Below are 11,535 nucleotides of genomic sequence, written 5' to 3'. Positions count from 1 at the left end.
ATTATATCCCTTAATGCAAACTATCTCTATATATTCAATGTATCCTCGAGATCCGGTTAACTTTCAGAGAGAGAAAATATAGCTTCTCTGGTCCCAATCAGTTAAAAAGACTAAAATGTCACTATTGAATTGTGAGACATGAAAACAGAGATTTGAGTATATATATGCAAATGTTGCACCAGTACGAATGTGTAGTACAATTCGGGCTCATATAAAAAGCAGCATCGAAACTAATGTTATTGGGTTAGTGGACTTGCTGTGGCATGTACGTGTTCGTTTGTACTGCTAAGCGCTTTACCGTAATTGGTCTGGTATTTGTGGTGGTGATTTAGTTTAGTTCGTATAAATTCTACATATATATATATATACACACACACATGTAAATACAGTAATTAAAACAAGACCATCCATAAATTATGTTCAACGTTTAATTACAAATACATACACCATAAAATCCCTTTCTCAACACGAAAACAAGAGGACCATGATGGTCCTGAATCGCTCACCTCTTTCCACATGACCCAGTTTTGAGTATGACGTCGTTTTTTCTATTATTTGACATAGTGACCTAGTTTTTGAGCTCATGTGACCCAGTTTTGAACTTGACCTAGATATTATCAAGATAAAAATTCTGACCAATTTTCATGAAGATCCATTGAAAAATATGGTCTCTACAGAGGTCAAAAGATTTTAATAATTTTAGACCTACTGACCTAGTTTTTGACCGCAGTTGACCCAGTTTCAAACTTGACCTAGATATCATCAAGATGAACATTCAGACCAACTTTCATACAGATCCCATGAAAAGTATGGCCTCTAGAGAGGTCACAAGGTTTTTTTATTATTTGACCTACTGACCTAGTTTTTTTATGGCACGTGACCCAGTTTCAAACCTGACCTAGATATCATCAAGGTGAACATTCTGACCAATTTTTATGGAGATCCATTCACAAGTATGGTCTCTAGAGAGGTCACAAGGTTTTTCTATTTTTAGACCTAATGACCTAGTTTTTGATGGCACATGACCCTGTTTCGAACTTGACCTAGATATCATCAAGATGAACATTCAGACCAATTTTCATACAGATCCCATGAAAAATATGGCCTTTAGAGAGGTCACAAGGTTTTTCTATTATTTGACCTACTGACCTAGTTTTTGATGGCACGTGACCCACTTTCAAATTTGACCTAGATATCATCAAGATGAACATTCAGACCAATTTTCATACAGATCCCATGAAAAATATGGCCTTTAGAGAGGTCACAAGGTTTTTCTATTATTTGACCTACTGACCATGTTTTTGATGGCACGTGACCCACTTTCAAATTTGACCTAGATATCATCAAGATGAACATTCAGACCAATTTTCATACAGATCCCATGAAAAATATGGCCTCTAGAGAGGTCACAAGGTTTTTCTATTATTTGACCTACTGACCTAGTTTTTGACCACACATGACCCACTTTCGAACTTGACCTAGATATAATCAAGGTGAACATTCTGACTAATTTTCATGAAGATCTCATGAAATATAAGGCCTCTAGAGAGGTCACAAGGTTTTTCTATTATTTGACATACTGACCTAGTTTTTGAGGCACGTGACCCAGTTTCAAACTTGACCTAGATATTACCAAGTGAACATTCTGACCAATTTTTCATGAAGATCTTGTGAAATATATGGCCTCTAGAGAGGTCACAAGGTTTTTCTATTTTTAGACCTACTGACCTAGTTTTTGATGGCACATGACCCACTTTCAAATCTGACCTAGATATCATCAAGATGAACATTCAGACCAATTTTCATACAGATCCCATGAAAAATATGGCCTCTAGAGAGGTCACAAGGTTTTTCTATATTTGACCTACTGACCTAGTTTTTGACCGCACATGACCCACTTTCGAACTTGACCTAGATATCATCAAGGTGAACATTCTGACCAATTTTCATGAAGATCTCATGAAATATATGGCCTCTAGAGAGGTCACAAGGTTTTTCTATTTTTAGACCTACTGACCTAGTTTTTGACCGCACATGACCCAGTTTCGAACTTGACCTAGATATCATCAAGATGAACATTCAGACCAACTTTCATACAGATCCCATGAAAAATAAGGCCTCTAGAGAGGTCACAAGGTTTTTCTATTATTTGACATACTGACCTAGTTTTTGAAGGCACGTGACCCAGTTTCAAACTTGACCTAGATATTACCAAGGTGAACATTCTGACCAATTTTCATGAAGATCTTGTGAAATATATGGCCTCTAGAGAGGTCACAAGGTTTTTCTATTTTTAGACCTACTGACCTAGTTTTTGATGGCACATGACCCAGTTTTGAACTTGACCTAGATATCATCAAGGTGAACATTCTGACCAAGTTTCATGAAGATCTTGTGAAATATATGGCCTCTAGAGAGGTCACAAGGTTTTTCTATTTTTAGACCTACTGACCTAGTTTTCGAAGGCACGTGACCCAGTTTCGAACTTGATCTAGATATCATCAAGATGAACATTCTGACCAACTTTCATAAAGATCCCATGAAAAATGTGACCTCTAGAGTGGTCACAAGCAAAAGTTTACGGACGGACGGACGCACGCACGCACGGACGGACGACGGACGACGGACACCGCGCGATCACAAAAGCTCACCTTGTCACTTTGTGACAGGTGAGCTAAAAAAACCCTGCCATTGTTTTGTTTGTTTGGGATTAACGTCAATAATTGGTGGTCTCTGACCTACATGTTCATTTCCCTTACTTGAAATAGTTTAATCCTTTTTCATTTCTATCTTAAGTACATATGTTATGTACAGTGTTCCGTTAGGACAATCCTGACATTTTATTTAATACTAAACCGCGATGCACGATGGTACGATGGCGAAAGCGCGATGGCACGATGATGTAACAACGATGGTACGATGGTGAAAACGCGATGGCACGATGATGAACTCGCGAAGGTACGATGGTGAAATGTCGATGTAATATCGCGTTTTCATCATCGTACCATCGCGTTTTCATAATCGTACCATCGCGTTTTCATAATCGTACCATCGTGTTTTCACCATCGTACCATCGTGATTTCACCATCGTACCATCGCGTTTTCACCAACGTACCATCGCGTTTTCACCATCGTGCCATCGCGTTATCGTACCATCGTACGTGGTTTCACCATCGTACCATCGCGTTTTCACCATCGTACCACCGCCTTCCGATTAGAAATGCGTAGTCCCGTGCACTTGTATTTTTGTCAACAATAGATGGATGTATCTCAATACATTTTGTGAGAAGAAATTTACCATTTAGTCTCTGCTGCTTTATAAAATGTTTTACAAAATGTTCGGTGTTCAGTTCATTAAAACTATAAAATCTTCAAGGCCACGTCTTTATGCATGAAAGTAAATAAAAAGCTGGGTGTAATAGTCACATGGTATTATTCAAACTCAGCTTAGTCTTGTTAGGATGTAGAATGTACACAGTGCAATGTGAAAATGAAATTGTATCAAGCATGTATTTTACTGACACATATACTGTACCACTGCACATGACCAACGGAAGGCGATGGTACGATGGTGAAAACGCAATGGTACGATGGTGATAACGCGATGGTACGATGGTGAAAATGCGATGGTACGATGATGAAAACGCGATGATACGATGGTGAAAACGCGATGGTACGATAATACGATGGTGAAAACGCGATGGTACGATGATGAAAACGCGTATTACATCGACATTTCACCATCGTACCATCGCGATTTCATCCCAGGAAGCACAATAACGTTGTGACAATGTTGTTACAACGTTGTGCTGTACGTTGTGACAACGTTAGAAACAACGTTGTGACAACGTAAAAGTGTGGAGTCGTGTCAACGTTGCGACAACGTTGTGGCATAACGTTGTGTTGCGGTCAGATACAACGTTATGACAACGTAAAAATGTGGAGTCGTATCAACGTTGTGACAACATTGTTGGTTAACGTTGTGAAACCACCAAAATACAACCTACTTTTGACAGCTCATGTTAAAATAAAAAAGCAAAACAAAATTTCAATTACATTTTTTTAATTCAAGTCTAATTAAAAATTTTTTCAAAAATTTTCGTTAAGTTTCAAAAACAACAATAACCCAAAGCATTAAGGGGAATCGCACCCCTATAATACATACAGTTTAAGCATACGTAAAAAATTATTTAAATCCATCAAATACAAAAATTTATGTTTTTAACAATAACAAAGCAAGTCCAAAATTATAAAAAGATTATGTAGTTTAACGATAACGTAATTAAATTTTTAATTAATACAAAAAATTTTATGTAGTTTAACATAACAAAAAAAAAATTTAAATACGCCCCCAGGAAAGGTAAATAGGATTTCAGAGCGGAAATTTCAGCAAAGGGGGAACTAGAAGAGTTTTTGAAAAAAATGATTTTCCCCCCCAAAGCATGCTATAGCAAGAATCAAAGAGAAAAAGGGCAAAAGTCAAGAGAAAATGGGGTTGGCGAAAAAGGGACTCTCTTGGCATGTCCAACACCCGACAAAGTTTCAAAATCTGGGCCTAGTGGTTTTTTTTAAATTTATGAAATGGAAAATGTTCTCATGTTCAGTCCAACCCCCAAAAAAAAATAGGGGTCATAAATCTGCAGGGTGCAAATCCCATAATTTTTTAACATTCGGGAAAGGGGTTCTCAAGTTTACTGTTTGAAAAAACATCTAGTGTAACCCTAAAAGGGGCTGGTTTTTCTAAATTGGGGTCAATTATAAAAAAGTTACAATTTTAAAATTTTTATAGAAAAACAAAGGGAAGAAATTTTAAACCCCCCCCCCCCCAAAAAAAAAGTTGCAAGTCCACACCAAAAACTTTACCGGAGAGACAGGGCAAAATACATTCAGAAGGATGTATCATGATGTTGCTTTACAGAAAAGTGATCCGTTTTTCCCTACGACAGAAACAAAAAAAGTTCAATAAAACTTTTTTTAAGAAAAAAAAAGGGGAAGTAATTCAAAGAAGGGGACCTGCCAAAACACTCCGTCTCATGAGGGGTTACAATTTGCCAATTACATCAAAACCCTTTAATGCATAAGAAAAATGCCACAGTTTTTTTATCTAAATTTTTAGCCTCGTGACCTTGATTTTTGACCAGGGACCGGTTTTGCCTGAACCCGTCCTGGTGGTTAAATTTGTCCCAAATAATACAAAATCCCTCCAGCATAAAGAAGAAATGCCCAACATTTTCTTTTTTGTATCCTTTGACCTCTAATTGTGACCTTGCCCTGACCAGGGACCTGTTTTTTTTGCGCCTGACACCCCTCCTGTGGCGAAAATTTCCCAAATTTTCACAAAATCCCCCCTGCATGAGAAATATGCCCGGGACATCACCTGCCCCCGCCGGGGGTTCCTAATACCCCAAATTTTCCAAACGGGGCATAAAAAAAGGCAATAATTCTTAAAAAATCCTTGATACAGTTACCTCCTCTTGTCTAAAAATTGGGTCATCACAAAAATTATGCTATTTCATGTCAATACCATGATAAGAAAATTGGTAATGGATTAAAAAAAAACAACAACTGAAAATTAAGGTCGAAAAAGGGCAATAGCTAAACAAAAAAATCATTGAAAGTCCCTGTCAACAGAATGAGGTCACCACTGAAAAAGAAGAAAAATACCTTGTTACACTGATTGAAAATTGGGACTGAGGGACAGTAAGAGGTTTTTACTCTTAAAAACAAATCACGGGGTTTTCTGCAGCAATAAAAAAAAGAGTGCCGCCAAGCGGGGCAATATACACCCAAAGGGTTACATCAGGGGGGGCGCAAAATTTAAAAAATTTGACTGTTGAACCCAAAGGGACAGGAACAAAAAAAGAAAAAAATCCAAAAAAAATTTCCAAGTCCACAAAAAAAACTTACCAGGAAAATTGCAAAAAACACCAAAAAAATGGGGTACCATCCATGTTGTACCACAGAAAAGTGGTCTCGGCTTTTCCCTTGGCAAATAATAAGAAGTTTCAAAAAAGTATTTATAGAAACAAAAAGGGAAGAATAAAAAAAAATTTTTTGTAAGAGAACAAAAAAGGGATTCCCCAAAAAAAAAAAAAGCACTGCAATCAAGCAATATACCAAAGAAAAAGCATTAGACATTTGCCCCCCAAGTGTGCCCTTTGCCTTGAACGGTCATCTAAAAATCCCCTCTGCACGTCGCCTCAGGGGGGAACATTTGGCCAATTTCTTTGGAATCCCAAAAGCATTTCAAGAGTTAAAGGGGAAAAAAACCCCTTTAATGCCCTTAAATCCCAAGTGTGACCGACCTTGAACCTATACCAAAACACGTCGGACGCGCCCCTGGGGAAATTTTTTCAAGCTTTAAACCCAGGGGTCCAAGAGTTACAAGGGGGCACGAAATTGTTAACGAGGGACGAACACGGGGTTCGAAACAATCTCCCTTTGGGGTTAAAAATTGAAAAGTAACAATTTTTCAAGTTTAAAAAAGGTACCTTTGACGTTTTTGAGGAAAACAAAAAAAAATAACGCGACGACAAAAATTTTTTTTCTAAAAAAAAATAGCAAAAAAAAACAAAAAATGTTGAAAAAACTCCTTTTGACTTTGACCAAAGTGGACCTTGACCATGGTTATATGGGCACTTGGTGCACACTAAGGGAAAGATAGCGACAAAAAATTTAAATTCTCAAAGGGTCTCAAAAACAAAGCTGTCCAAAGACACGGCTCCACTTTTTTGGGTGATTTGACATAAAATGTTTTAATGTCTCAACAGGAACCCTTTTTAAAAAGGAAATCATCAAGGGGCAAATTTCGTCAAAACACATTTAGAGTTATTGGGATTCTACCACACAGCAGATGATGATGTAAAGGGGTCACTACTTTTTAAATTCCAAAGGTATTTCTAAAAACGAAGCTTTCCAAAAAATTTAACATGAAAAATACCCAAATTAAAAATTTTGTGCCAAAACCAAAATATAACATTTTGGTGACCTTGACCCGGGGAAAATGGGCCGACCCCCTGACAAACTTTTGTTTGTATGCGGGACAATGTTTATGTAAATTACGAAAAGATATAACAATAATAACAAAGTATGACAGAAAAAAAAGGTTCCCGAAAAACTTTAACCTTAAAAAATAACCAAAGACTCACTTAACATTTTGTGACTTTTGCCCTTGGTGCGTTATTTTAAATTTCAAAGTGTTTGCCAATTTATCATCGGACAAATCAACGATGTTACTGAAGAAAAAACTGGGTACGCCGGTGTAACATTAAATATTGACCCCTTTTTAAAAATTTAATGTTGAAATGTTGGGGGGCCTTTTCCAATGTTGAAAAGGATCTTTTGATCAAAATTTAATGCAAAAATTTGCGGGGTCATTCTCAACGTTAAAAAAGGGACCCTTTGATCAAAATTTGATGTTGAAATTGACGGGTCAATCTCAACTTGAAAAGGACTATGGGGTCAATTTTAACGGGCAGATTTAAGTTCCCCTGGCCTAAAAACCGAATCGGCCATTTTTCAACAATGTTGATTCCAGATTTTCCATCAAAAAATTCATTGCTTTTCCTGGTAGAAAATCTGTAACATTATTAAAAGGCCCCATTAGCATTACAAAAACAACAGTTTTTTATTTCAAAGCATTTGCTGACTTTAAAATTGTGATCAAATATCTTACTAAAAGGAGCCTCATTCAGTTGCCATGTGATGTTGGCGAGTTTTTGCTCTTACCCCCTTTAAGTTCCAATCTATTTTTTCTTGGGGTTAATATACAAGTTTGGAGTCATGGGTAAATATTTTAAAGGCGTGAAAAGTTTTTGATTGACTTTTAAAAGAATTTAAGTTCTAGATAATTTTTTTACTAAGACCTTTTATAAATACGGCCCAGATCTATTTTAAAACAAAAAAATTTAATTCAAATCACTACTGTTGTTTTTTTTTAGCCTTCTTTTGGTTCAAAATTCTTTCGAATCAGGATATGCAATCGACGCAGGTTTTTCATTTCACGATATAGCGGGGCCATTCCCAATACGGGATTAAAAAAAGCTCATGACGTCAACAAGACCGCTTCAAATTTCTTTGGTTTATGAGTTTGAGAAAATTGACATGCTCAATTTTAAAAACCGACATATTTTCCACCCATAAAACCCTTGTGAAAATTTTAAACACACCAAGTCCCATTAAAGACTTACAGTATACCCCCAAATCCTCTGGCTGACCGTCAAATCCTCCTTCCCGCGCAGACGCCCCCCGTACCCCTTTTCTGTAAAAATATTAAAAGTTTTTTTTTAATTAATTCATTAATATTAAGTCTTGTGTAAAAAAATGTCAAAGAAGAATGATTCTGGAGCAAAGACACTTTTTTTGTTTAAACTTTTTTCTGAAAAAAAATTTGGGGGTTTTAGCAAAATTTAAGGGATGAAGTTTTGGGTTTTTTAAATTTTTATATCAGTTAAACCATCCTGAACCCTGCAGAAAAACCTAAATCAAATTAGCTGACCTTTTAGGGCAACACCAAAAAAAAGAAGTAAACTGAAGATTATCAAGGCTCAGTTTTTTTAATTTTGTAATTTTCTGACTTACCCAAAAAAGCTCACACTGAACATGAAAAGCAATGAAATCTAAGCCTCCCTTTAAATTTCAATCCCCCTTTTTTTTTGAATGGAGCATGTTTTAAAAACAGCACCCTCAGCTTCTTTTTTGTTATGTCTTTGAGTTTTCATAAAATCTGAAAAAAAATCATTCAGTGGTGTAAATTTGTAACAAATGCCGTTATCCAAAAAGGCATCCCTTTTGGCGCCAGCTCACATGTTTTTTAAAAATCTTATATTATATAATGAAACACAAAAAAAAATTTTAAAACTTTTAAAAAATGCTATTAAAAATGGTTTTCCCGCTTGTTAGATGTTTTTAGATAAAAAACAAAAGAACTGAAAAATTTAAACATGAGGCCCAGCTGAGCTTTTTCTTTCTAAAATTTGTTCCCCAAAAAATACCTGTCGTGTGATGATTTGTTATCATATTCTAAAATTTTTGTTTTTTTTATTCCAAGCTCCTACCTCTTTCCTGGACATGAAAAAAACAAATTTATCCACACGAAACTATACAAACTACTATATTTACCTGCAGCCCGCATTGGCCTGCAGATGCCAGGGGCTTTCCCGTTCCTTTCTCCTCTTTCCTTTGGGGAATGCAAGGGGCCAAAACCTTTTTCGATCCCCTAAAAGTCATATAAGCATGTGGTTCAACCTTTGGGTCCCGAATGTTTCAAAAATAGGGACTGTAAAAAGGAACAGAACAAAATTTTAAAATATTGTAAATATGAGGTCCCAAACGTTTCTACAGCAATCTATTACAAAAATAGATCGCATTTAAAACAAGACAGTACTCATTTAAAAATTTTTTATGCCATTATGGTACAAATGATTAAATTTTAGTCTTTTAACCCTTTAAAAAATTTTTAAAAACTAGAGCATCACTGAAGGGGATGAATACCTCCATATCGTATGGCACCTAAATTTGCTTTTTTTAAAATGACTTTAAAAGTACTCAAGTCAAGGTGAAGGTAAAGTCATGTAAATGCACGTGTTCCTTGGGGCTCAGATGGTGTGTGGGATGAAATTATTTGAAAATTTAGGAGCAGTTTAGGAACAATGTACGTTAAGAATTTTAAATTTTGAAATTTTCTCATGCAAAGCTTGGTACACAGCATTTATACCTCTCTCAGTCCACTTGAATGAGTCATACCAATTTTAAGGAAATTTGCCACCTCTCCGGTGAACAGGCCCCAGACTACAAAGAAAAAAATGAGAAGCTTTCGATTTGAACTGGTTTTTCTAGTTGACAAAACTTAAATATTTTCATCAGCAAGTCTTGGTATCTACATGCATTTGACCACCCTCCTAAATTTTCCCCACTTTGGGACGAGGATCTAACATTAATTTTGCCACCCTCCATTAAACAGCCTGAGGTTGACAAAAAAACACGAGATTTAATGGTTTTTACTACGTATGCAAACTTAGGTATTTACACCTGCAAGTTTGGTATCACTGCATTTTTTTACACCTCTCCTGTCCTACTTGGCTGGGATCGGCCAATTTTTGGTATTTGCCACCTCTCCATTAAACGGCCTGAGGTTGACAAAGAAACCGAAAATCCCAGTTTTTTAAATTTGGTTTTTATATACTTTCGACTTGAAAAAGTTACAGCATATAAGTGTGACATCAAATCTTGGTACCTTCATTTGTACCACCCCTCCCGTCCTACTTTTCATGAGGGCGGACCAATTTTAAGGTATTTGCCCCTTCCCCTGAAACAGGGCCCGGGGGTTGACAAAGAAACACGAGATGTTTGGGTTTGAATTGTTTTAAAAGGACTTTCAGATTGAATTAGTTTACATGACAACTAAGACTGACACAATTTGGACTACATGATTTGTACCACCCTCCTGTCCTACTTGGGGGGATCGGACCAATTTTGGTTTCGCCACCTCCCATGTAAAAAGGCCGAGGCTGACAATGAAACACGAGATTTCTTCCAGTTTGATTGGTTTTTCTGTAGCTTTTAGACTTGGAATTATTTTACAAGACAACTAAAAAGGGACATGCAAATCTTGGTATCTACAGCATTTGTACCACCTCCCTTCCTACTGGCATGAGGGTCGACCAATTAAGGGTTTTTGCCACCCTCCATGTAAACGGCCCGAGGATTGACAAAAAACAGAGATATCTTCCAAATTTTTAATTGGTTTTTTATATGCTTTCAGACTTGAATTAGTTTACAGACTACTAAGTAGGACATGCAAATTTGTTTTACATGTTTGTACCCCCCCCCTGTCCTACTGGCATGAGGTCGGGAACCCAAAAAGGTATTTGCCCCTCTCCCTGTAAAAAAGGCCCTGGATTGACAATGAAACACGGTATCTTCCAGTTTTTAATTTGGTTTTCTATAGCTTTCAACTTGAATTTTTTACTGACAACTAAGTTGACAGCAAATTTTTATTTTTAGGGCCCTTTGTACCACCTCTCCGTCCTATTGCTGAGGATCGGACCAATTAAGGATTCGCCACCTTCCCTTAAACAGGCCCGAGGATTGACAAAGAAACACGAGAATCTTCCAGATTTTAATTGGTTCTCTAACTTTAGACTTGAATTAGTTTACTATACATCTAAGTATGACATAAAACTTGTTAAACACAGATTTTTCCCCCTCCCTGTCCCCACTTGCTGAGGGTTGGCCAAAATTAAAGGGATTTGCCCCCTCCCATGTAAACAGGCTTGAGGATTGACAAAAGAAACCTGAATTCTTCCAAATTTTTAATTTTTTTACTATGATGACGTACTTAGGTATTTACATTTAAATGCAAGTCTTGGTACACTGCATATGTACCACCTCTCCCGTCCACTGGCAGAGGGGCGAAACCTTTTTGGTTTCGCCACCTCTCCATGTTAAAAGGTCTGAGGGTTGACAAAGGAACATGAATAGCTTTAGACTTTAGTTAGTTTTTTTTGTTTGATGCCCTAAATTGACAGCAAAGTT

This window comes from Mercenaria mercenaria, chromosome 13, assembly GCF_021730395.1.
Source record: "Mercenaria mercenaria strain notata chromosome 13, MADL_Memer_1, whole genome shotgun sequence".
In the NCBI taxonomy this organism is placed as follows: Eukaryota; Metazoa; Mollusca; class Bivalvia; order Venerida; family Veneridae; genus Mercenaria; species Mercenaria mercenaria.
This window is presented reverse-complemented; position numbering follows the sequence as displayed.